Source organism: Oryzias melastigma, linkage group LG4 (genome assembly GCF_002922805.2).
Source record: "Oryzias melastigma strain HK-1 linkage group LG4, ASM292280v2, whole genome shotgun sequence".
Classification (NCBI taxonomy): domain Eukaryota; kingdom Metazoa; phylum Chordata; class Actinopteri; order Beloniformes; family Adrianichthyidae; genus Oryzias; species Oryzias melastigma.
Window position 1 is genome coordinate 30,147,301 of NC_050515.1, and position 25,011 is coordinate 30,172,311.

At 40.7% G+C, this 25,011-nt stretch overlaps 1 long non-coding RNA gene across 2 annotated transcripts in view; it reads left to right on the forward strand.

Annotated features, from left to right (window-relative positions):
* The window catches only part of LOC112136907, a 47,331-nt gene extending 22,893 nt beyond the window's left edge, over window positions 1-24,438 (forward strand). For both annotated transcript variants that reach the window (XR_002917446.2, XR_002917447.2), the window contains 2 exons: window positions 3,110-4,410; window positions 23,434-24,438. This is a non-coding gene — a long non-coding RNA (uncharacterized LOC112136907). The remainder of the gene's footprint in view (window positions 1-3,109; window positions 4,411-23,433) is intronic.
* Window positions 24,439-25,011: the final 573 nt, after the last annotated feature.

Genomic DNA, 25,011 nt, shown 5'->3' on the forward strand with positions numbered 1-25,011 from the left:
AAATATTTTTTCCTTTTCAAACTTTTTTTAATTTTGTGCCTCCAAAAACATTTCTGCGTTTGCAACACCAAAGTTTTCAGATGCATAGAGCCTCGCTTTTGACCTATCTTTGATTTTCCATTCACAATTTTCTCTCAGTGTTAAGTTTGTTCCACCCCTAAAAGCCGGCTTGGCCTCCAAGTATGGCAATGCGAGGCAGAGAAACCTGGCTGGACAGAATCTGGACCAATCACCTAATGATGAAATGAAACTTGTGAACGCAAAATCAAAGATAGGGTGAAAGCGAGATGAGGCACTAAACATCAAAAACGTTTGAGCTGCAAACGCAAAAATATTTTTTGAAAGCAAAAATAAAAAAAACGTTTGCAAGAGAAAAAAATATTTTTTGAGAGCAAACATTATGTATTTTCATTTGCAAATTATAAAGTTTTATTCTTAACCCCTTTATAATTTTGTTTGCAAACTAGAAAATTTTTTGATCTCAAATCTGTCACTTTTGCATGTAACATGGTGGCTCAAAAATCACTTCATAGTTTTTTACTTAAAAAATGAGGATCCATATTATGGCAAGTCATATTAATTTTTTTTTTTGGATGTAGTTGTTTAAAACATTTGATACGTTACTCTCTTCTCATTGTTTTTTTTAAGCTCTTTTAGACAGTAGACCCTTTTCACGGTGACGTCGGATGAAAAGGCGACAGGGCCAAAAATGTGAATAGTGACTTTTGGTGTTCAGGTTTAGAACGGCAAGGCTGGCAGCTTAACGCAGTTTAACACAATTTAACATTTGATCTAAGAGGGAAAACAATACAACCAGGTAGGACATTTAGAAGATGAATATTGTACAAATTCACGTTATAATTGGTTAGCCTTTATTATTTACGTAAATTGCTTTAAACAGCTTTCAGCCGTCAGCTTCTAAACACGTAAACTGGAAGTCCCTTTGCACACTCACCATTTTGTGTGACGTCACGTGAAAAGAATCTATTTTAGGTACTTCTGATCTTTTTGGAACGCTTGTCTTACCTGTCAAAACAGATTATTAACTAACCCCTTGTCCCTCAAAAATATCTTATTTTACTGTGTGACTCTTTTTGTTGAGGAGCTAAATGCTGTCGGACAGTGTAAAGGATGATGCTGTCAGATAATGTAATTCTGCTTTTCTTTTAACATCTGCATCTCCAGCCTTCTTTATTTACATCTGTTAGATTATGTAATTTATCAGCTTAATTTTACTCAAGCAGACAGACAAACATTCTTCCTTTTCCTTCCACTTTCCAAACCTCCCTCCCTCCGTCCATGGTGCCTGTTTGGGTACAATGCAGGCGCTGCGGCCTGCGGCAGGGAAAATGCAGCCCTGAACCAACACTATCACCACGGCTGCCTGAATGCGAGTCTCATTGTGCTCTGTCAGAGGGGAGTTAACACCCATGTCTGAGCCCATGAAAAGCATTATTGTGTCTGAGACGTACTCCGCACCCCGGTCCCCCTAACTCAACTTACCCCCACCCAACATGCTTCCCTTGTCCCAGCTGAGTAACCCCCACACCACTGCTGCCCCCCTTCAGCCTCTCAACAGAAAACTTGAACTTCTAAAGCCTTGCCACCCCACTGACTCTGAGCCTCGGCATTTTACTGCCCTACTTCTCTGGCAGGGAAGCCCCTGGGTAATTATTTTAAGGTGCAAAGAAGATGTAGGGAGTAGCGTGATGTTGGTGTGGCGTGGTGGGGGTTGAATTTGCCCATGGCTCCTTCTCTGTTTAGGAACATAATGGGACCATGAATCCTGAAAGAAATGTTGCTCTGTCTGCTATTATCATAAGAAGAGGGCCGCTCAACCCATCTGAATAACTCCAGATGATACAAAAGCCGAGATGTTTCTTTGAGCAAGTTTCCATGGGGTTCCACCAGCCTGGCAGAAACATTTGCAGTATTTCACATTTAATGTTTTGTTATTATTATATCCATAAATAGATAAAGATAAATTCAGAGCTATATTGTTTGAAACTCTGAACTCACTGCAGCGTATATTCTGTAGTTTCATAGAACTAGCTGAGAGGACTTCAAATAATCGCCCTGGACTCGCTCCTGATGGAAAAACAGGGAAAAAAACATTTCCAGTAGTGTTTTAATTATGATTAAGAAATTTGTAACCAAAATCCCACAACCTAAATGTCTTAAAAAGACGTTTTTCATGTAGATCTGAAGCCTCTGTTTCCAAAATCTCCTCTGAGGGGGCGTGGCTTTAAGAAGCTCCGCCCCTGATCCCCCCTGTCTGATAGCTCCGTGTCTCTCTAGCATAAATCTTCACCGCTGCTCCATAAAAACATCCATCAATCTGGGTAATGTCCAGCCGTATGGTTCTGATCCGGATGTCAGCTGGACGAGGAAGTGAAGATCTTCATGGACAGAACTTCCTCCAAAATCCTGATTCTTTCTCCTTCCAGTTCACCAAAGACTCTTTTAGCTAATTCTCCAATGTTTATTGACTGTGATCAATACATTCAATCATTGGTTTCTCAGAGTTCTTGATAAAATAATCAAAGCTAACATCAAAATGCTCTTTCATTGATTTACAATCCTTTCCAACTGCGGTCAAATGAGCCGCCGTTCACATTTCCGTGGTCACATCAAGAAGCTCCGTGGAGTCTGGTGGAGATTTTCCAGCGTTCTCAGTCCTGCTACCGTAAGTATTGGATGAAACTCACACCAAAAATCCAGTGATGCTGATTTGACCACAGAAATGTGAACGGCGGCTCATTTGACTGCAGTCAATGTGAAGATACCATCTTCTCTTCTCCAGAACCTGAACTAGACACTAGGAACAGATGAGGGTTTAGTGCATGTGCAGCAGAGCTGTTGATGGAAAGAAGATCATTCATTCAGACAGAGTCTGTCCAAGACAGTTTGGTTGATTTAAGAGGAGAAATACTCAGAAATGTAAAAACTAAATGATTTATGATTACATTTGTTCTCTTTCAGAAGAAAAATGAAACACAGACATGATAAAAACTCTAAAAACAGGATTTTCATCAGAGGGGGGACTTTAAAGATGGTAACACATTGAAAGTTTTGATTAATGTGTTGTGTTCTTGTTTGTTCACAACAGGAAAAGGAAGAAGAGGAGGCAGCAGAGGAGGAACAACGAGAGGCAGAGTGGGTGGTGAAATGCATGGAGAGAAGGACTGAAGCCGTTGGAGGAGGTGGCTGAAGTGAACCCAGAGCAGGTGAACGCAGCTGTGGATCGCCATGGGCTCTCTGGCTGCTATCCTCTCATGGCCCCAGTGTTGCATCCAGGGGTCCCATGGAGCTTGCAGGGGCCAGCCAAGGCAGCAGCAGAGTGGGCAGAGTGGGCCAGCCGAGCCAGAAGAGAGGCAGGTGAGGCGGGTGAGCTCTGTTCTCGTTCCCGCTGGCTAGGAGCCTCCTCGGCAGAACGGAGCAGCAGAAATCAATACAGAGGAGAGAGGCTAGCAGAGGTTGCCCAGCACCGCCTGCGGGCCTCAGAGCCCAGGGACCAACCACCACCACTCCCATCTCCTCTCTCCATCTCTCCTCTTTTCAACAGCAGTCCCACCGCCAGCCTGGGTTAAGGCGCTAACCTTGTAACTGCTCCACATGCAGTGTGTGTGTCAGAACATTCATTTTGTGTGTGAAAAACAGAGAAATCAAGAGAGAAGATAAAGAAGCGATGTGTGGTTCTGCTGGAGGGGGTTTTCTCTCTGGCGCCCAACATCACTTGATAAAACTTTGTCAAAGAGACACAGGGACAGCCAACAATAGAAGCAGCACCAGAAGAAGACACGACGAAGGACTCCTTTGCTTCTTCTTCACTCCTCCATCACTCCTGGAATTCAGTGGACTTTTCAGCTCAGTCCCATTTCCAAGCAGTATTCCTCAGATCTCTTGAGCCAGGATGAAAGACTAGCTGAACTTTTTCTCTCATCTACAGTAACAGCCACAACCTGTCTTTTGCCTTAGATTTTCTTGCCTTCACAAGAGCAGCTCTCATCAGAGGTTTGGCAGAGCCGTATCGATCTGAAAGGTGGAAAAGAGAGAGTTTGAGCGGGGCTTTCATACTTCTGGAGAAATGGCATCTGAAGTCCACTTCCTGCTCTGCAGCAGAGATGCCAGGACACTGGACTCTGTTTTCACCCCTCAAACATCCAAAAGGATCATTCTGAACTGAGAGTCAGCTTTCAATAGACACTCAATAGAACTACAGAAAATAATGAGGAAGTGAAAGGGCTGATTTTGGATCAGTGAACACATGAACATCTTCAGTACAGAGAAAGCAAGTCAAATCACAGCTAAAAGCTCGGCTTTGGAGCTTTTTATTCACACGTTGAGCGCTGGATGTACCAAAAAGGATGAATTAAGAGTGGCTACTTCCAGAGATAAATTCACCTCTTTGTGAGTATGATTTCATTTTATATTTCCAAAAACTGACTTGTTATATATTAGATTAAAACATTTCTGGCTGGGAAGCACCACAAATGTAAAATAAAAAACTTTTAAAACTCCTGCTGACATTCCACTACCTATTACTACTAGATTTGCTGCAATGAGATAATCCTTTGTGGTTCCGGGTGTATTTTATCTTGAAAAAAAGTCACATGTACTTCTGTCAAAAGTTTTTAAGTATTTCCTAATTTGGAAAAAAAGTCTATTTATCTTTAAAGAAGAAAAAAAGTAGTTAATTTATATTTATAATAATAATAGCAAGTATATAAATACAAATCAGCGTCTTGTGCCTGGTTCACACTGGACGTGGAAGCGCGGCGGATTGGAGGCCGCTTCCATTCTGCGCCCTTGTTAACTATGGTGTGGTTCAAACCAGACGCGGAGCGCTGCGGTCCTCCGTGGAAGGCTCGTGCGGTGCAGCGGATTGTTTCAGCGTCTGATCCGTGTCAATCCTGGAAGGAAGTTACATCAAGATACATGAGAAAATCAGGTTTATTTTCAAAATATAACCAATTCTTCAAAATAAAACACCGTGATTGGCAAATGTGATCATATTTTTGTATCTAAAAATATATGTATATAATATATAATAATGTAATATGTATATAACAATATTTTTAAGTTATTAACTTACCCATGATGGCAAAAACAATAAAACGCTCTAGCAGAAGAGCTTGTTGATCGTCACGTAAAAATGAGCGTCTGGTGTGAATTTCAGGAGAGTGAATGCGGTGCTCACTTCTGCATCCAGCTTTAACCTAGCGTCATTCAGCATTTGGCTAGGAGCTCGTTCCAGTCTGTACCAGGAAGTGGGTTGTACCAAAACCTCACTTCAGGTCCAAGCTATTGGAGCTCGGAAAGACCCTCAACCTGGCAACAATCCTTGTGGACAAAATGAGAGCTTCTTGTTTATTTTCTGCAGTTGAGATTGTATTTGATCAGTTTTTAACCCTTCAATGCTGGAGCTCTAGTGTTTATGTTCTTTGATTTATTGTAACTTTTCAACTGTTAACAGGATAATTCCAGTAGATTTTGAAGGAGAAAAGCAGCTCGATGAGCCTTCAAGATCTACTGTAATTATCCTGTTAATGGTTGAAAAGTTCCAGTATGCTGAAGATTTTGTGTTAATTGTTAACATCTATGCAAATATCTTGTCTTTGTTTGTGATCTGCTTCTCTTTCTGGGTTGTAAATAATAGTGAAGATGTAGGAGAGATAAAGGCAAACAGGCCCTGAGGGCCTCTCCATTGAGCAGTTGGCCTGGCTCTTTACTTCCCCTTAAGCTCTCCTTGTGTCATTTGCTACACTTGTGCTGTTTTCCCATGTTGAGGCTAAATAAAGATGCACCAGCGACTGGCTTTCCTCTCAGTTGCAGAGAGTGACGTTCCAGCCGGTGACGAGCAGACTCCACACTGTAAAGGAAAAGCAAAAGAGAGGCATAACATAATGACCTCATTAGCATGCTCCGCACTCTGCTCGGCTATAGGCCCTGGTGCGCTGCTGCGCCGTGGGACCCGACGGCGTACACCCTTCTCACAGCACTCAGCGTGCAACATTGTGTTCTTCCCACACAATGCAGCACCTCATACAGGCTTTATTATGCTTTGTCAAAGCGCAGGGATCAGGAATATCAGCGCGGAAGCAGCAGGAGACGCGCTGCGGTGGAAGAACAGGAGCTGTCTCTTTGCTTTATGGGTTTTCATCGGGTGTTAGCTAAAGCCTCTGCTGCTGCGTGCTGACGTATATGTTAGCGCTAGCTTTATTTGTTGCTGTACTGATGATTGTAGAAAGGGATTTGGTACATTGGCTTGTTTAAGACTGGGCATCACAGCGACTGAAGAACTTGAGTCTTGAGTCATCTTTCATCTGCACAGGAAGGGTGGAGGTGGCTCTTCTGAACCGTTCCTTGCTGTTTCTCTCTAGACTTTGATGACATAGAAGAGAGTTGTTGAAGTATTTTCAGTTATTTAGATGTCCTGTTGATTCTCTTGAAGGTTTGACAGGAATCGGAATGATTGTCATGACTACATTTTGAAGGGAGTGATTAAAGCACGTCAAAGTCAAGGCCCGGGGGCCGGATCCGGCCCTCTGGGTAATTCTATCCGGCCCTCCAGATCATTTTATTATTAATGGCCCGATGTTGTCTTGCACTTATTTTTAACTTGAATAATTTTGAAAAAGCATTTTAATGGAGAGTAAAATATTAAAAGGTATTTAGGGTTTAAATGGATTTATTCTGGAACATCAGTCTGCGGCTCCAGGGCCACATGTATGGGGTCAATCAGAATCAGCTTAAAGTCAACGACAAACAGATTGAAGACTTGAAAAATAGACATTTTAACTGAAAAAATGGAAACATTTGAAAATTTGAAAAAAAAAGTGAATTTGAAGTTCTATCAACAGAGGTAAATATCGGTAGAAAGATACGTCAGTCATGCAACAAATGACAGATCGCCTGAAAGGGAGAGGGAGGAAGTGATGTATCTAATCCCACCACGGCTTGACCATACCATTTCTTTAACATGAAGGATTATTTCCAGGTTCATAACTTCTGATCAGACACTTTGACCTCACTAACAGCTACAGGCCATTAGAAATCCTTCAGTATATTACATGACTGTGTATGAAGACATAACACTATTTCAGACTTTATCACAGCATATGCAGATCAATGATCAAGGTTTAGCAAACATCAAAATAAACGCAGATGGTTTTTCATTAATTCAAGGGTCGAATGTGTTAAAAATAGAAAATGTATACAGATTATTAGAATTACTGTTATTTTTATTCCATCAGGAAAATAATGTCATAAAATCATTAATACAAAATTATTGTTTATTTTCCATTAGAAAAATCAAGTGTCAAAACTGAAAATGTGTGCAGATTATTTTCATCAAAAAGGTGATTAACATAAATCACACTTTAAGACTTATATTTAATGACATGATTAGAGCGGTAGTCCATGGTCTGTGTTCATTTAACCTGTGGGAGCAGTGTGCTCTGGTCCTGTCAGCAACATATGAATGGAACTGTAACATAAACAAACATATGAAATAATTAGCATTAAACAGTAAAACTATTGTTTGTTTTCAGTTTCTGAGAAATGAGTTATCATTCAAACTTGGGCTTGTCATATATAACCTATGTTTCAAAAGTGTGTGTGAATAAATTCTAAGACATTCTATAAACCTCAATTGCTCTGTATATGAGCCACCTTACTTTATTCTACATGTTAGTGAACATGTGAACAACAAACACACTGACTCACAGGTACAGAGCACTCTCGAACACAGTGTCCTGCTGCAAAGCTTTTATGCTAATGACAGGTGATACACGTGTTTCTGCTGCAGACATCCAGCCAGGGCTCAGCACATGAAGACGTGGACACTTTGGCGCTCCTCAGAGTTTGCATTTTAAAGGCATGAAATTAGACATTTCAGCTGACAAATCCCCCCAAAAATATATATGGTTTTAACTCTGATTCTAACCGTTCTTCATGTGGAGTCACCATAGTGACTGAACCCTGTTCAGTTTTATTTATTTCACATTTTTCCCAGAATCACTTTTGTGGCAAAAAATCAAATTTGCTTATGGACAGCATAACATTTATTATAATGAGACAAAGATTTAGATTCAGATTAAGGTTTTTTTCATTCAGATTTAGGTTTAGATTTAGTTTTAGGTTTAGAGTTTGATTTTGATTTTGAAATCAATTTATATTTAGGTTTAGGTTTTTCACATAAAAACTAAATGATTAAATGTTTTGGAGATACAGTAAATACAGAGAAGCAGATGGAGATGTTTTTACACGTTGAGAAGAAGAACAACATTGATTATGGTGAAAGGATGATGAGGATGGAGATAGCAGGAGAGAGGTCACGAAGAAGACCACAGAGGAGGTTCATGGATGTAGAGGAGGAGGACATGAGGGAGTTGAGTGAGTGAGGATGATGCAGAGGAGAAGAATGGATGGAGGTGGACGTTTTGGTTTGGATGAAGGAAGAGCACGAGTTCTTAAAACATCTGAGTGTCAAATGATGTTTTACCTACATAAAATGGAGGGGGATTTAAAATACAAATAAGCCCTTGGAAAGTATTTATTTATATCTGTACCTAATCCATATTACCCTTTAACACCTGAGGCATCGCAGGTGACGCTTAAACACAAATAAACAAAAAATCTTTAACATACTGTAACTTTTAAACCAGTAACATGATAATTCTGGTTGTTTTTTTTTCCAGTTCCGGGTCATGAGCAGACGCGTGTCTCCAGCTCTCCTCAACTCTTCGCTCTGAATCTAAACTGTCAGCTCTGCTGGAACTTCAAGATAAACTATCACCGCCAGAATCTATTAATATTTGATATGAAGTCCTGAACCGGATGTTGATAGTTCATGTAGAGAAAATGGTCGAGTCGGGGTGGGATTATATAAGTTCGCTTCCTTCCACTCCCTTTAAGCGATCTACTTGTGATTGATTAAGTGATATGTTATGTATTAGGACCTGATTGCTTGAAATAAACCATTTCATTCATTCAATTCCAGTAGATTGTGAAGGAGAGAAGCGGCTCAGTTGAAAAGTTAAGGTAAATCAAAGAACATAAACACTGGAGCTCCGTTGTTAAAGGGTGATTTGATTTTGATCTCTTTAGTGTGTATTTTATTTCTCAGTCCACTCCAGCTTCTCTCATTCCCTCTGACTTTAACCTGTAAGTTGTTTCGGTATTAACTGACTCCAATATTCCCATGTGGATTCAGAAAAAATGAAACTTAACTTTCAATCTCTGGTTTTACATGCATTTTTGTAATAATACGTGTTGTTATAATTGGGATAAAGAAAAAAAACTATTCTGTGCTTGTTGGAGCTGCAGTTTTTCAAACTGAATTCATGTCATTGGTGTTTGAGGTCATTCAGAGATTTCTCTTGAAGCTGCAGGACTGAGCCTCTGGTCTGATTATAAACGGAAGGAAAAGCATGCAGGCATTTGTCCAAGTCACTGATTATGACATTTCAACAGGCAGCAAACACTCAGATGGGCTTGACAGCTCTGAGAGGTGAATTATGAAGCTGGAGTGGAATGGCGGCTGCATGAAAAAGGAAATGAAAATGGAGTAGTGCTGTACGTGTGATTAAACTGCTTTGTTGGCAGCAAAAAGCCACGCTGCTGAAACACGGCTCTGAGACTTGACCATAATGAAAATGGGAAAGTGGTGGGCTTTGAACCCCCTGAATGAACATGAGCGCACAGTCACACACTACACTCAGTGTGTGCAGCGTCCAGACGTGCACGGGCTGGAGAAACAGAACGCGACAAATCAACACGTCGAATTAGGTCTTTAGAAGGGTTTGAAACCAAATAGCATCCATCCATCCATCCGTCCGTCCATCCGTCCGTCCATCCATCCGTCCATCCATCCATCCATCCATCCATCCATCCGTCCATCCATCCGTCCGTCCGTCCGTCCGTCCATCCATCCATCCATCCATCCATCCATCCATCTGTCCATCCATCCGTCCATCCATCCATCCATCCGTCCATCCGTCCATCCATCCGTCTATCCGTCCGTCCATCCGTCCATCCGTCTATCCATCCATCCGTCCATCCGTCCATCCGTCCGTCCATCCGTCTATCCGTCCATCCGTCCATCCATCCATCCATCATCCATCCATTTTCTTGTATTCATTTGGAGCCTGGTAAGGTCAGCAGTCTCTGCAGATTTCCTCTCCCTGGTTGAACTCGCCCAAGGCTGGGGCCTCAGTGATGCCAGTCCAGACAGCTTAAACGGATCTGTTGCAGACTCGCTAGTTGGTTCTGATCCGCTCCTTCCTGGACCAGTCACCAAAGGCCAATCTGGCATGAGGGACCCTCCCTACCAGGGGCACTATCCAAAGATAGCTCAGCTCTGAGGATCGCTCGAGCTGCAGAACCCCCTCACCACATTGGGGTTCGTTCATGGAGGGGTAACTCCCATGCAGAAATGCTGTTGCCCTGAGAAACAGCTGGATGAGAGAGCAGCAGTCACATAAATAATCTAGTGAAGGGGTTGGATGCAGAGAGAGAGAGGCCGTCAGTCATGAGGCGTGGGAACAGCCTAAATGATCGGGGGGAAGGGGGTTGCTGTTCATGGCCAGACACCCCAGCTGCACTGACTTTCATTCAGAAATAGCTTAATAAGAACCTCAAGGGTCAAGGTTAGAGGAGGTGGGGGAGAGGGGTCACGGCTGCCGCCCAGACCCACACCAGTCTGTTCTGGTGTTTGCATCAGTCGCCTGCTGTTCATTGCAGTCGGTCGCTTTGCCTGCATGTAAGCTATCTCTGTTTGTCTCAGTCTTTTTTTGAGCTGAGAGGAAGGGGAATGCCCCCGCCCCCAACGGAGCCAAGTCAGTCCTGCAGCCCGGTCAACACCTTGGTCAAACAACCCCCAGCCTGACGCAGTCAGAGCCAGTCAGACACTCTGACAGCCGTGCTGGTCGGTCTCAGTCTGCTGCCTCCTGTAATTTAACATGTCTGCTCAGGGTTCATGGAGTGTGCACTCCTCAATCAGACATTTATGTCGTTCATTCCAAATAAGCCTGGGAGAGTTTGTGCTTATTTTGGTGGATAAAAAGAAATAACAGACTGTGTGATATTCTCATTAAATGTCTACAGTTTCTTACATCTCCACAATGGAAAATGAAGAGTGTCTGTCACAAAGAAATTTCATCAGATCGACAATCCTGCAGCAGAACCTCACAATGCTTCAGAAATAGTGTAAGCCCTTAAAGCACACCCCCCCCGATGATAATCCTGCCTGTTTTTAGAGTTTTTAACACATCTGTGAGGCATTTTTCTTCTGAAAGAGAACAAATGTAATACGAAATCATTTTGTTTGTCTGGACATTACCCAGATTGATGGATGTTTTTATGTAGCAGTGATGAAGATTTATGCTAGAGAGACACAGAGATATCAGAATCAGACAGGGGGGATCAGGGGCGGAGCTCCAAAAGCCACACCCCCTCAGGGGAGATTTTGGAAACAGAGGCTTCAGATCAACATGAAAAATTGCTTTTTAAGACATTTAGGTTGTGGGATTTTGGTTAAAAACTTCATAATCAAAATTAAAACACTACTGGGAATGATTTTTTTTAAATAATAAAAATGGTCATGGGGACTTTAAGAGGAGGAGCTGCTGCACATGAGAGTAAAGACAGGAAGTATGAAGGCAGGCCAGAGATGGAGAAGAGAACTGACTGTCTTCATTCTTCCTCACAGACCTGTTTTCTTAGACAGTCACAGTCCATTCCTTCTTTCCGCCTTCGTCCCGTCCTTCTCCCCGTGACCAGGAGGCCCCTCCAAAAACAAAACCAGTCTCTCTTCCTCCCCATTTCTACCTCCCGATCATCTCACCTTACGCTGGTTCTAAGCTTAGTAACAGAGCTTTCCCAAATCCCCTCCATCAGCATCACCCCCCAACCCCCATCGCTCCCTTTCTCTGCTCATTCACTCACCTTGGACAGACACACAACCCACCCACTGCTTAAACCCTCATCAGCATGTCGAGTAAATGTCTGCCCAGCTGGGGTTAACACACACACAGACCCACCCCACCACAAACGTACCCACATGGGTTCATTCTCTCAGACGTTCTGGAGCACAGCCCTGTGCTTGCTTCTGGGGGTAAGCTCCCCTCCCTGCTGACTCTATTCACCCCGTGTTGCCCTCTCTTCCCCTTTTTCCCGATCCCCCCCCTCCTTCTCTCCGGAGGCGCCGATCTGACAGGATGGTTAGCAGACTACATCTGTGAGGGGTTTATTACAGACCCCTCCATTCTGTTTTATTGTTGTCACATTCTAAATTTGACCAACCTGAGCTGATGACCCTCGATAAATATGAGCATCAAGTCTCCAAGAATTTCACCTTTTGAGACGGCCATGTTTTCAGGCGGGCTTCATCTTTCCTCTGTCACTCTAGAAGACCTCTACGACGTTCCACAAAGGATTCCAGAGTCATTTAAAAAGGTTGTGGGTGGTACTTGATTAGTACTTTTCTACCTTCATTGAAGGCCCAAAGGGCCTCACAGTCCCATTCACCCATCCACACACACGTCCACTAAATTAATCGGATTAATTCATGTGCGTTGGTTTTTGTTTTCTATTACCAGCTGTGTTTTGTGCTACGCGCTGTTTCTCAGGTTTCCAGGCTGCAGGTGTGTCCAGGTCTTCTCCAGCCCACAAATGCTGCAGTTCTGCTCTAGTTCTGCATTAGAGAAAGTTCAGATGTTGCAACACAATTAACCCTTTAACTCCGGAGCTCCAGAGTTTATGTTCTTTGATTTACTGTAATTTTTAATTGTTAACGGGACTGGGCGATATGGAATTTTTTTATGTCCTCATATCGTTTATTTTTCTCCATATTGTGCAATAACGATATATATCACAATATAAATCGAATAACTATATTTGTCAAATTTGAACACTCTGGCTCATAAGCTTTGCCCCTCCATGTGTTGAAGTGTCCCTGGGCAAGTCACTGAACCCCGCATTGCCTCTGGTGGACGGTTGGCGCCAGAGTTCAGCAGTGGAGCCGCCATCACGGAGTGAATGTGACTGTGAAGCGCTTTGGGCCTTCAAGGAAGGTAGAAAAGCGCTATATAAGTATACACCATTTACCATAACAGAAATGTGTAACCATCAGCCGCTTGTTTAGATTTAAATATGTATTTATTTTATCCCGATGACATAATTAAAAGATTCTATTCCTCAGTTAGTTAATTTAATTGAATCCTTTGGAAAAATATCAGGGTATAAAATAAACCCCTCAAAATCAGCATTAATGCTCCTGGATAAAACAGAAAGATCAAATCCAACTGCAAATGAAGGCTTTACATATTTAAGGATTCAAATTTGTCCTGATTTATCACATTTGATTTCTATAAACTATGACCTCTTGGTAGATGGAATGCACGAGATGTTAAACAGATGGACCCAAATGCCCATATCCACGATTGACCTTATAAATATAATCAACATGCTTGTATTACCTACATTTTTATATCTTTTTCAGGCTGTATCCCTTCCTTTACCAGACATATTTTTCTAACACATTAATAATTAGTTTAATCCATTTATTTGGAATAACAAAAAAGCTAGATTAAAAACAAAGCTACTGTGCTTACCATACATAAAGCAGGACTTCAACTCCCACATTTAAAATTATTTTATTGGTCTGTCCAATTGGTTAACGATAAACTGCTTTTCTGAGCTCCATCTTGGGTTACGATTGAGCAAAATACAACATCCGAACTTCATCTCAACTTATGTTCAGCCAGTCCTGCAAGGTTAAGTAGGAAAACAAGGAATCCTTTTCTTAAAAATTCTATTTCAATATGGAACTCAGCACATAAACATGTTAGAGACACACCAGTGTTATCACAATTCTCACTCGTCTGGGGTAATAATTATTTTACACTGGCAGAGCAGATGGCAGATTCAAGGTATGGTTCACCAAAGGTGTTAAAAAAGTTTCTGACCTCTACGCAGATAACAACCTCATGTCATTTAGTCAGCTATGTGAGAAATATAATATTTCAAGAAAACATTTCATTTTTTCCAAACACAAACAATTGCCCTTACCTGTCTAAAATCGAATATTCAACAATGTCTTGCATGGATGGAAAAGGACAGATTTCCATGTTTTACAATCTGCTTTTAGAACATTCAAAGAATCTTCCTCAAAAAAACTAGAAGCATGGAAATTGACATATCAGAAGACATTTCTGAGGACACAGCTGAGGGAAACGGCTTGTTTGAAGGCTCAGACACAGTCAACACCAAATCTAAGCTGCTACAACACAAATGGCTGACGTGCACTTACCTTACACCCAGACTCAACCACATATCCTGGACATTCCAGACATCTGTGCAAAGTGGACAAAGGAACTTTAATCCATTGTTTGTGGGAATGCCCAGTGATCCAGTGCTTTTGGAAGAGTGGAACCGGATATATTGGTCATATTATTGGAGGGCGGGTTCCATTGTGAGCTGGGTTATGTGTTCTACCCTCAAAATGTTGTTGTAACGCAGAAACAATCATTGCTCATTGACTTTTACCAAAAAGAGAAACTATTGCATTGCTGTGGAAGAGTATGAACACATCCTCAACGGGAATGTGGACAAAAGTATTGATGACACGCCTAGCTTTGGAGAGATTAACAAATATTGTTAAAAAAAAGAAAAAGAAGCCTTAGAACTCTTAAATCATATATAATTCTCATATATGATTTTTTCCAAACCCACTCAATGGTCAACAATGACCTAAACGTCTCTGTAAGAACATCTTACCACTGACTTGTGTTTTTTCTCTCTTTAATTTATTTTTCTTAATGCAAATTAGTGAAATGTAATCATTAGAATTTATTGCTATTCCTGTTTTATTGTTCTTGCCAGACTCTATATTTTTATGTGATTTTGATAAAGTTTTGAAACTCACAATAAAGATATTCTGAAACAAATGTATTTCTGATTTACCAATCAGAGATGCCCAGAGTGGGGCCAACGGTTATCTTTTGGACGGCCAAGTCGTGACTGCGGAAGGCCTGAGTGTGTAGTCAGAACCCTGTTGAGCTGCTTTTGTCCTTCAGAATCCACTGGAATTATCATGTTAACGGTCGAAAAGTATTTTAAAGGTTTTGTGCTTAAGCGTCTCCGGCGACACCTCAGGTGTTAAAGGGTTAGGGTAGATAAAAAAGTTACAACTTTAGTTCATTATGGAAGCATTTCTCATCTGTACTTTAGCAACTTAGCGCACAAAAAGCACAAAGAGCCAGACCTCTGCAGAGCTGCTGAATGGCTTTGCTTTCATGACGCTCAGCATTACTTTTAATTAGCTCTGTTTTGGTGGTTTATGCCGTATATCTGGAAAACACGCTTATTCTCAGAGAAAACCAAGAAAGAAATTCTAAGCTTAGTTTTTACAACAGGCATTCAAATGTTGCTCTAAACACTGTCCTGTAAAGGACGTGGCTCTCTACACATCCCCCAGGTGTGATGATGTGTGTTCATCTGAGAGCAGCAGGTATGCTGGGGAGGAATGACTGTCTGTCTGCATCACCAGCATCAACCATCACCTGCTTTTCACTGAACCTCTGAATGACCAATACACACGTTCACCTGCACGTTCACCTGTATGTTCACCTCTATGCTTTAATATTAGAAAATGTTTAGTTTTTGTAACACTGCAGACATTGAAATCAAGAGGAAATGTGAACGTTCCTCTTATTACAAATGTGAGCTGGTCAGATAAATGAGCAAAACCATAGTGAAAAGGTTCAATCTTCTGTCAGAGATGTTCATTATTAAAAAAAAGTATATACAGTATATTCTTTGATGCACAGCACTGTCTAGTTCAGAGGTGTCAAACTCCAGGCCTCGAGGGCCGGCCTTGTGCTGGTTTTCCAGAAATCCCGCCTTTTCTGCTGCTGATTACCTGGATCAGGTGTGTTTGGCCAATAAGGAGCTTCAATAGCAGGTCGGTTGGAGAACATGTAGGACACCGGCCCTCAAGGCCTGACTTTAGTCAACCGTGGTCTAATTACTGTTCATAGAGAGTTCTTAAGGTGTATAAATGCATTCACAAGTACAGTCTTTTTCTACACAATTGTTGTGATGTTAATATCTAGTAGTACAAGGAGAAAAATGATGACGGCACTTAATGGGTGTCAAAGTCTATCACACTCGGGAGCAAAATCCAAAACCCACCTTAGGTCGCGGCCTGAACAGAAAAAACATGTATTGAACACTTTAAAACTAAATTTTTAAAATAAAAAAAAACGTAACTTTTTAACATTACTAGAGTAAAAATAGCCAGGAATATTACTCCAGAATAAATCAATTTAAATAACTTTTAAAATTTTACCCTCCATCAAAAATATTTTTCGTCAAAATTATACAAACATAAGACAAGATAACATTGGTCCATTAATAATAAATAAAATTATCTGGAGGGCCGGATAGAATCACCCAGAGGGGGACTTTGACACATGTACAGAACACTCAGGTCATAATCATAAAAAATTCCACGTTTGAAATAATTTTCCTGCATTTAAACACAAAGACGACATGTTTCGTCATTTCATTTTGTCATTGTTCTGTCTAAATTATATGTCGTGTCTGTGAGTTATCTTGTTTTTTCTTTAGTTTTTCCTACAACAAAAAACAACAATAAAGATGTTCACATCATGATCATAAATTACATCATGTTGATCCATTTAAAGATGCATCAGAAAATGTTGCTTTTTTGTCGTTGTTTTTTGGCACATCTTAGAAATATTTGTTTACAGTTTTGAAGCTCTTTGGTGAGCCCTCGTCCCTGGTTGATGTTCAAGGCTGTGGCTAAAGGGAATTAGTATGCAGAGAAGCAGACAGACGGCCTGTGGATCTAATAGTGAGCCATGCTAGTGGAGTAGAGAGAAAGAGTGTCTCGTTTACTCTCCTCCCACTCTTTTCTCTCCTCTCTTCATCTCGTCGTCCACCAGTGCCTGTCTAAAACCTTAATGAGAAGTCAGACAGACAGACCTCCTTGTTGTTACCCCCCCAAAGGGACACCCTCCCATCCCCCTTCTTCTCTCTGTTTGCTCTTCTCATAACTGCCTGCACCCCGGCTTGGATACATGCAATTTTCCAGAGACACTTTTCATTATCACCCCTTATATTTATTTTTGGGGGGGTCCAGACTCCACTGAAGACTCTGCTATCTTGCGCCCTGCTGCTGCCTTTCTCTATGGAGGGATTTTTGTGTTACCATAAGTCACAGTTTTGGAATCAACATTTTCTAAGCTGCAAACAAAATCTAAAATGTTGCAAATAAAATATTTAATATTTGGTATCAAAAACTTTTGATTTTGTGTTTGCAAACTTTTTTTTGACCCCCCAAAAAATGTTTGTGAACAAACATGTTTAGATACGTAGTGCCCCATCTTGCTTTTGCCCTATCTTTGATTTTGCGTTCAACATTTTCTCTCAGCGTTCCGTTTGTGCCACCCCAAACAGCCTCCTGAAGGCTCTAGATTCTATCCAGTCAGGTGTCTCTGCCTCGCACTGCGGTGCTGGAGGACCGAGGCTGACTGGACTTTCTATCGGCGCTGTTCGGTTGGAGTTCTACAGTCTTCAATTATTCTGGCCCGTTTCTCTTGGAGCAGAACTCAGCAGGAGCAACAAAGCTCAAATGTACAACAGGGTTCTGGATTTATTCTTGTTAGTGTAGCGACCAGCGTGTTTAAAATGTCTGCAGCAGAAAAAAAACATCTCAGTGTTATTATATTATAATATAAAGTAACGACTAATCGAGTATTAAATTAGTCGTCGACTGTTTTAATAGTTGATTAGTCGACTAATCGTGGCAGCTCTACTGTACATTATTAAACTGTTTTTCTGTGTCACTCTGGAGTCGGGTTTGTGAGTGTCTGTGGGGGTCTGCAGATATTTCTGAGTATCTATTACATATTTTAGGGGCGGCCGTGGTGCAGCGGTACGGCGGTCGACTCCTGATCAGAAGTGAGCGGGTTCGACTCCGCCTTGCCCGCCCATGTGTCGAAGTGTCCTTGGGCAAGACACTGAAACCCGAATTGCCTCTGGTGGGAGGTTGGCGCCAGTGTTCAGCAGTAGAGCCACCACCAGTGTGTGAATGTGTGAATGTGTGAATGGGTCTGTGACTGTGAAGCGCTTTGGGCCCTCGAAGGAGGGTAGGAAGCACTATACAAGTATACACCATTTACCATTTTATCTTGTTTTTTTACTTTATTCTTAAACTCTTTGGTGTAAATCAGGGGTCCGTAAACTTTTTCTTGTGAGGGCCACAAAACGGTCTTCCTCTCTGGTGTGGGGGTGCAGTCTGTTTGTAGGCTGACAGAAGAGGTGTAAAAATGACTGGGTGTGTCTTAATGTAAACATATACGTATATTTATATATATATATATATATATATATATATATATATATATATATATATATATATATATATATATACACAATACATCTTTACCAGAACAGTGTTTCGTCATTTATTGCGGGAGTTACGTTCTAAAAGTAACTGGTGAAGTTAGGACTACAGATGTGAAACTCATCACTACACTCTTGGACATTTGCACACTTTTCTCTCTTGTTTAAACTCTCAAACTTTAAAACTTCGTAGAAAATAAGTCCAGTTTTCTAGAATGAAAACAAAGATCTGATTGTGATTAGAGCTGCATGTGTCACATGTGTCAAAGTCAAGGTCCGGGGGCCGGATTCGGCCCTCCGGGTCACATATCCGGCCCTCCAGATCATTTTATTTTATTGTTATTAATGCCCCGATGTTATCTTGTACTCATTTCTAACTTGTATAATTTTAACAAAAAGTATTTTTATGGAGAGTAAAATATTGAAAGTTATTTAAGGTTTCAGTTGATTTATTCTGGAATAATATTCCTGCTTTTTTAATATTCATAATTATGTTAAAAAGTTACAGTTTTAAAGTTTTAAAAATGTAGTTTTAAAGTGTTCAATAAATGTTTATCCTGTTCGGTCCGCGACCTAAGGTGTGTTTTAGATCTTGGCCCCCTGTGTGATTGAGCTTGACCCCCCTGATGTATCAGATAGGAGCACAGACTGCAGAGTCTCAATCGCATGGCCTGACTGGGAAAAAAAAAGAAAAAAAAAATCATGGGTCAGTGATATTGTTCAGGGGGCTGGGGCAAATGTGGAGGCCCGTAGTTTGGGGATCCCTGGTATAGATTATAATGTTATTTATTTTAGAAACAGTATGAATGAGGCAGTGACTAGTGAGCACTAATAAATGATGTTGTACATGTGGCAATGACTATAATAAATCTGTTCTATAGGGGGTCGGGGTGTGCCAAAATAATGACACATTTAGTCCTGCGATCGAATCTCGATGGGTTCTCATCAAGTACTGATCTTTTATTTTCATTTGAAGAGGCTGTAAAATTATTATTAATATATTTTTTTTTACAAACATATGAATCCTACAGCTTATTCCCCATTTGACTGACGACAAATAAGTGTATAAATTTAATTTCAGTTCTACTTCCGTTTACAAACTGTAACAGGAAAAAAAATCACCCAAGACTGTTGTTATTGACTAACTTTTACTTCTGAATGAAGTCTGTGCTGCTCTTCCTGAAGAAACAGATGAATGCAGTGGCGGGCCGTGCATTTCACACCTAGGCCTTTAGTAGTGCTCCATCTGAATCAACCCAACCCTCATTAACTATTTTATGGCAATAAAACTTCTACTGCAGGTACAGCTGCCACACACACACCAAAAGCATAAAAAATAACCTGATAAAATTTCAATATTATGTAGGGAGATAGCAAAATTTTACTCACCAAAAATCCAGATTATTTAAACACAAAATCCATCCTTTCTATCCTCAAGAAGATTTCAATCACTCTGTCGTGCAGAATCCATGCGTTTCACAGATAGAAAGTGTTCCGTGGCTGTGATAAGCTGGAAAATGTTCTGGTATTCCTGAAGCCTCTTGTGGTCCAGGAGGGAGACAAACATCAGTTTTTGTGATCTTGAAATCAGGTCTGTGTCTGGAAAATAATATTGTCGGTAGTGCGCGCGAGGATTTTGCGCTGCACGCGCCCGCGGTGCGTTTAGAGGCCTCGTAGATTTCCTCGTATCAGCTTCACTCCCGCTCAACGGAGTCACGGAACTCCTTTACCCGTGCCAGACAAAACTGTGCCACAACTTTACCCAGACATTCATTTTCCACCAAAAATCAGACGATCAGACGCTTTCCACTGGTAACATCTTCAAACCTGACACGCCGCTCCTCGGCACCTGTGTCCGTCACATAACGCAGAACCAGAGCGAGCTGCGAGCTGTCCAATCAAAGCTCGTGAAAATGATGACGTTTCCGTGCGCCTGCTAGCTGGCCTTGGTGTCGCCTACTCCAAATCTGATTGGTTGAAGCAACAGTTTGGTCGACAATTATTTTATGCTACAGGGCCCGCAGAACTGATTGTGAAGGCCTCCGGGCAGATTTCTTTGACCCTAGCAACAAATGGTGCTGCAATGTGATTGGTTAATGCTTAAATAGGAAAATACACGTCTGGAAGCAGCGCAGCCAGGGAGACAGCAATGAAAGGACGAAGACAGAGCATTTGGAATTATAGAATACGTATTCACGGAAATAAATAATAATTAATATCAGTCTGTGATTCAGATATTTTAAGGCCAGCAGAGAAGGCCTTGCAGGCCCTGACGGCCCGCTACTGGATGAATGTTCTGTTTGTAGAAGTCTTCCTTTTCTTTCTTCAGTGTTAAAGTCTCTCTGTCTTAGTAGAGATCAGTGACGTGTCTAAACAAATTCTTGAGTTTAAGGTGAAAAAACGTAATCCTCCATTTAGAAATTGATGCTAAACAATAAGAAAGAATAACTGGACGGCTGCACTAGACTTACTGCCGTGCAGCCAAGAAAAAAAGTTCAGAACTGACTGCAGTATTTACAAAATTACATGTGAATACCGTTGTCACTTTTCATTTGGGCTAATGCTAGCTAGCATGAAAGACACGTCTGATTATCACTGTCTTTATCTTTATGACCCGTTAGTTCTGTTTCAATTACTCCACAGTCGAGTGTTTCTAAAGGTGTTTAAATGTAATTTTCAGTGTCAGGTAGAATCAGTCTGAGACGTGATTCATTTCCTACGTCTCAACAGAGGCGAGATTACCATTAGCTCACGCCGCTATCGCTCCATGAAGAAGGCAGAAGCTCCTCATCATCAGCTGAGAGTACGATCAGTAATCCAAAAGTCACTTTGAAGTTTGTTTACACATAAGAGGTTCTGTTGAACAGGTTTTAATGTTCTAACAGAGCTACGTTTCATCCCAAGAAGTCACATGATCATACAGTACATGATAGCGTTTCGTGAGTGTGGGGTGTTTGGTGTTTCAGGAAGGCAAACTGTCTTTTTGGATGTCATTGTGTGTTTAATCATAAACTATTCCATTATTCTTTAGCCACGGTGTGGCATACATTCTCTGGGCTCACCAGCGCCCTCTGTTCTGTGGCATGCGTACTGCGGTGGAGTGCGGACTGTCTGCCTCACCTAGTATGATTATGAAGAGCATTTTAGCAGATAAAAAGACTAAATGAGTCACAAACTGGCATCAATGTAATCAGACAGAAGAGGAGAGAACCAAAACAATACAGCGCATGCGCAGGGGAGGCGGGGCTACAGCTGCCTCACCCAATGCTGTTTGGCGGATTTGAACAGGAAACTCGACAATTTGCTGCTTTATTACAGAAGAAACGTTGAAAACCCACACAGAAAAAATAATAGTTGAAAAGATGTCTAAAAAAATAACATTTGATTTTCTTTTCCATTTTAAAAAGTATATTCATTTTATGTAATTATTCATTTTCTTCAGCTATATTTTTCTGGGGAGGCTCTGCCTCCCCTGCCTGCCCTGACTGCACTTCAGTCCTTCAAGAAAACTCAGCTGGTGCTGCATAAACAGGAAATACTGTGAGAAAAGTACAAACTTAACAAATATTTCATGTCTGTTTGTCAGTGGAATGACATTTGTCCAAATGCAAATATTTATTGAATGAGCTAATTTCTAAATTTCCTTCATTGATGCATGAACGTCCCGGTCTCCTCCACGTCCGTCTTGAACTCTTAGAGCGCTCTCAACCCCTCTGCATCACTCGAGAGCTCAGCTTTATGACCACGCAGATTCTGAGGCAGAGTGTGCGTTTGCATGTCTGGGGTCAATGTTGTCTGTCTGGATCCTAGTCCCAGAGGTGATATTAGTCTGGTGGAGGAGGAGCCCACCCCCTGACAACGTCCCCTCAGCCCAGCCTGCGTTTGTGTGTTTTGCTGCTGGCTCCAGGGGTCAGCCAGAAGGCTCAGACGGGATCTGCTTTGGCCTTTGACCCCGCTCTGTCTGCGAGCTCAGGGGTCAGGCACACCGCACCGTTGATGCAGACAGCTGATAGACGCACAAACGTGCTTGCATGCACAAACCCCTGCTGTAAGCATTAACCGCTCAGTGAGCCTATGAGCTGCATCGTCCTTCCTAGATGAGCGCACAGTCATTTAAACAAAAATATCCATATATGCACTCAGTGCTTGTCATTTTTTCCTAAACTTTTAAATAAAACTACAGTTTAACCCTTTAATGCCTGAGGCTTCGCCAGTAACGCTTAAACACAAAATATTTAACATGAAAGCTATTACGTTGTTAAAATACAAACTTATCTCAGAATTAGCCCAAAAGACCTCAGCAGATACCAAATTAGACAAAAAAGTTAGCATGTTGCTAAAATGCTAACTTAACCCAGAATTAGCCCAAAAAAACATCAGTAGATGGCATTTTAGCAAAAAAGCTAGCACAAAATACTAGCTTAACTTAGAATTAGTGAAAAAAAGAAAAAGAAAACGAAAAAAAAAAAACCTAAATAGATGCCAAAGTAGCCAAAAACGTTAGCATGGTGCTAAAATATTAGCTAAAATCAAGAATAGCCCAGAAAACCTCAGCAGATGCCAAATTAGCCAAAAAGCTAGCATATTGCTAAAATATTAGCTTCACACTTAATTAGCTCAAAAATCTTCAGTAGAAGCCATATTGGCCAAAAAAACAAAACCAAAAAAAAGCTAGCACGTTGCTAAACTCAGAATTAGCTCTATAAACCTCAGTAAATGCCAAATTAGTACAAAAAGTAAGCATGTTGCTAAAATACTAGCTTTAGTCAGAGGTAAAAAATGAAAAACCTCATTAGATGCCAAATTAGCCAAAAAAGTTAGCATGGTGTTAAACTATTAGCTCGACGAACCTCTTTTCTACTTCAGAATCTGCTGGAATTATCATGTTAACGGTTGAAAAGTTACAGTAAATCAAATAACATAAATGCTGGAGCTCTGCTGTTAAAGGGTTTTTAGGATTTATATTTTACTCACAACTCTGTTTAAATGTATTCACAGATGCAGTCTATGAAACGCCACCGGGATGATGAAAAGCAGTGGTTCCACTGAGCCTTGAAAAGAAAGCAAACTGCCCGTAGCCCATTCTTCTGAATGTAATAAGTTCTGGCTTCACATGGAAAATGCCACGTCCACGTCTTTACCATCCACCCATGAGAGGGCCCGAGTGAGCCAAACGGCATTTCAACAAAGGTAAGCTTGGAGGTATAAGAAATTTATTCATAGAAACCATTTTTAAAATATTATCAATATGAAATTGTACAAAACTGATCTTCTAGGGCTGGGTATCGATATTTATTTCCAGAAACGATTCAATTCGATTTTTTTTTTTATTCTTCAATTCAATTTGGACTTGGAGTTGGATATTGTTGATATCATCCAGTGTTACATGGATTCTCTAAAGGAGAAGTTCTAACTAAAATGTTCAGATCATTAACATTGGAAACATTGTTCTGCTTCTCCTGGAGGACGTTTCAGTCTGACCACTAGGTGGAGATCACGCTATAGCATTACACCTTATTCCAGAAGAAGGATGTTTTAGACCAAAAATAGTTACTTTCAAACAAATATGTCCTTAATAGAGTTTGGCAAATTCATGTCTGTGAGTTTATAAAGATGTTCATTTAGTCAGAATGTATGTTTGGGTCGACTGAGCGTTAGCATTAGCCACCCTATGGGAAATTCCATTAAACCTTAGCATCACGCTAGCAGACTTAAGCTTTATGTGCTAAATTGATTTATATTTTTATGAATCGATTATTGATCTATTAAGCTTAAATCGATTCAAATTGATTAATCGATTTTATCAACCCAGCCCTACGATCTTCCCTTTTTCTGTCATTTAAAATCAAGTCTTTAAAAAAAAAAGTAGTTTCCTTTAAAAGATTCAATCATTTTCAATGTGTAAATGAAAATTTATTGAAAAACATGTATGGACCAGTTCAGGTGTTCTGAATAAAGTTCATAACAATGTGACATGAAAAACTCTCTCAGTTGTTGTGTTTTTATTCATTGGTTTTTGAATTGTCTCATTTTTTTGTGCTCAAATTGTGTATCCTAAACAGGATGTTTCCTGTTCTTAGCAGCAAAGTTCAACATTTCTTGCCCCTTTTTGTTGCATCTCTTATGTTATCAAGTAGCTGCTGATCTTTATACTGACAGTCAAAATTCTAAAAAACAAAGACAAAATCCAAACATGTATTTATTCCCAGGGGCATCTCTGTGGGTTATTCACAATCGTACACAGATATCAAGAGCAGAGAAGTCTTTGATTTCATGTTTGGAGGAGAGGCCTCAATCTGCTGTCATGAACTTTAAGGGTGATTTAAAAGCATAACCATTTTTTTTTCTTTTTTTCTTGGAACCTTCTTCTGTTTGACTCAACAGACAACAGAGGAACTGTATGGAGGTAAATTGGAGCCAATATTATTTGAAACCCGAATAAAAAAATTGAAAAAATATTGGTGTTTGGCAAAAAAAAAAGAAAAGAAAATGGAAAATGTCCAAAATGTTTTGCTATTCTAAAATAAATGTAAATATTGTCAGCTTCAAATCTTCTGTTTTTTTAGTTTTCACAAC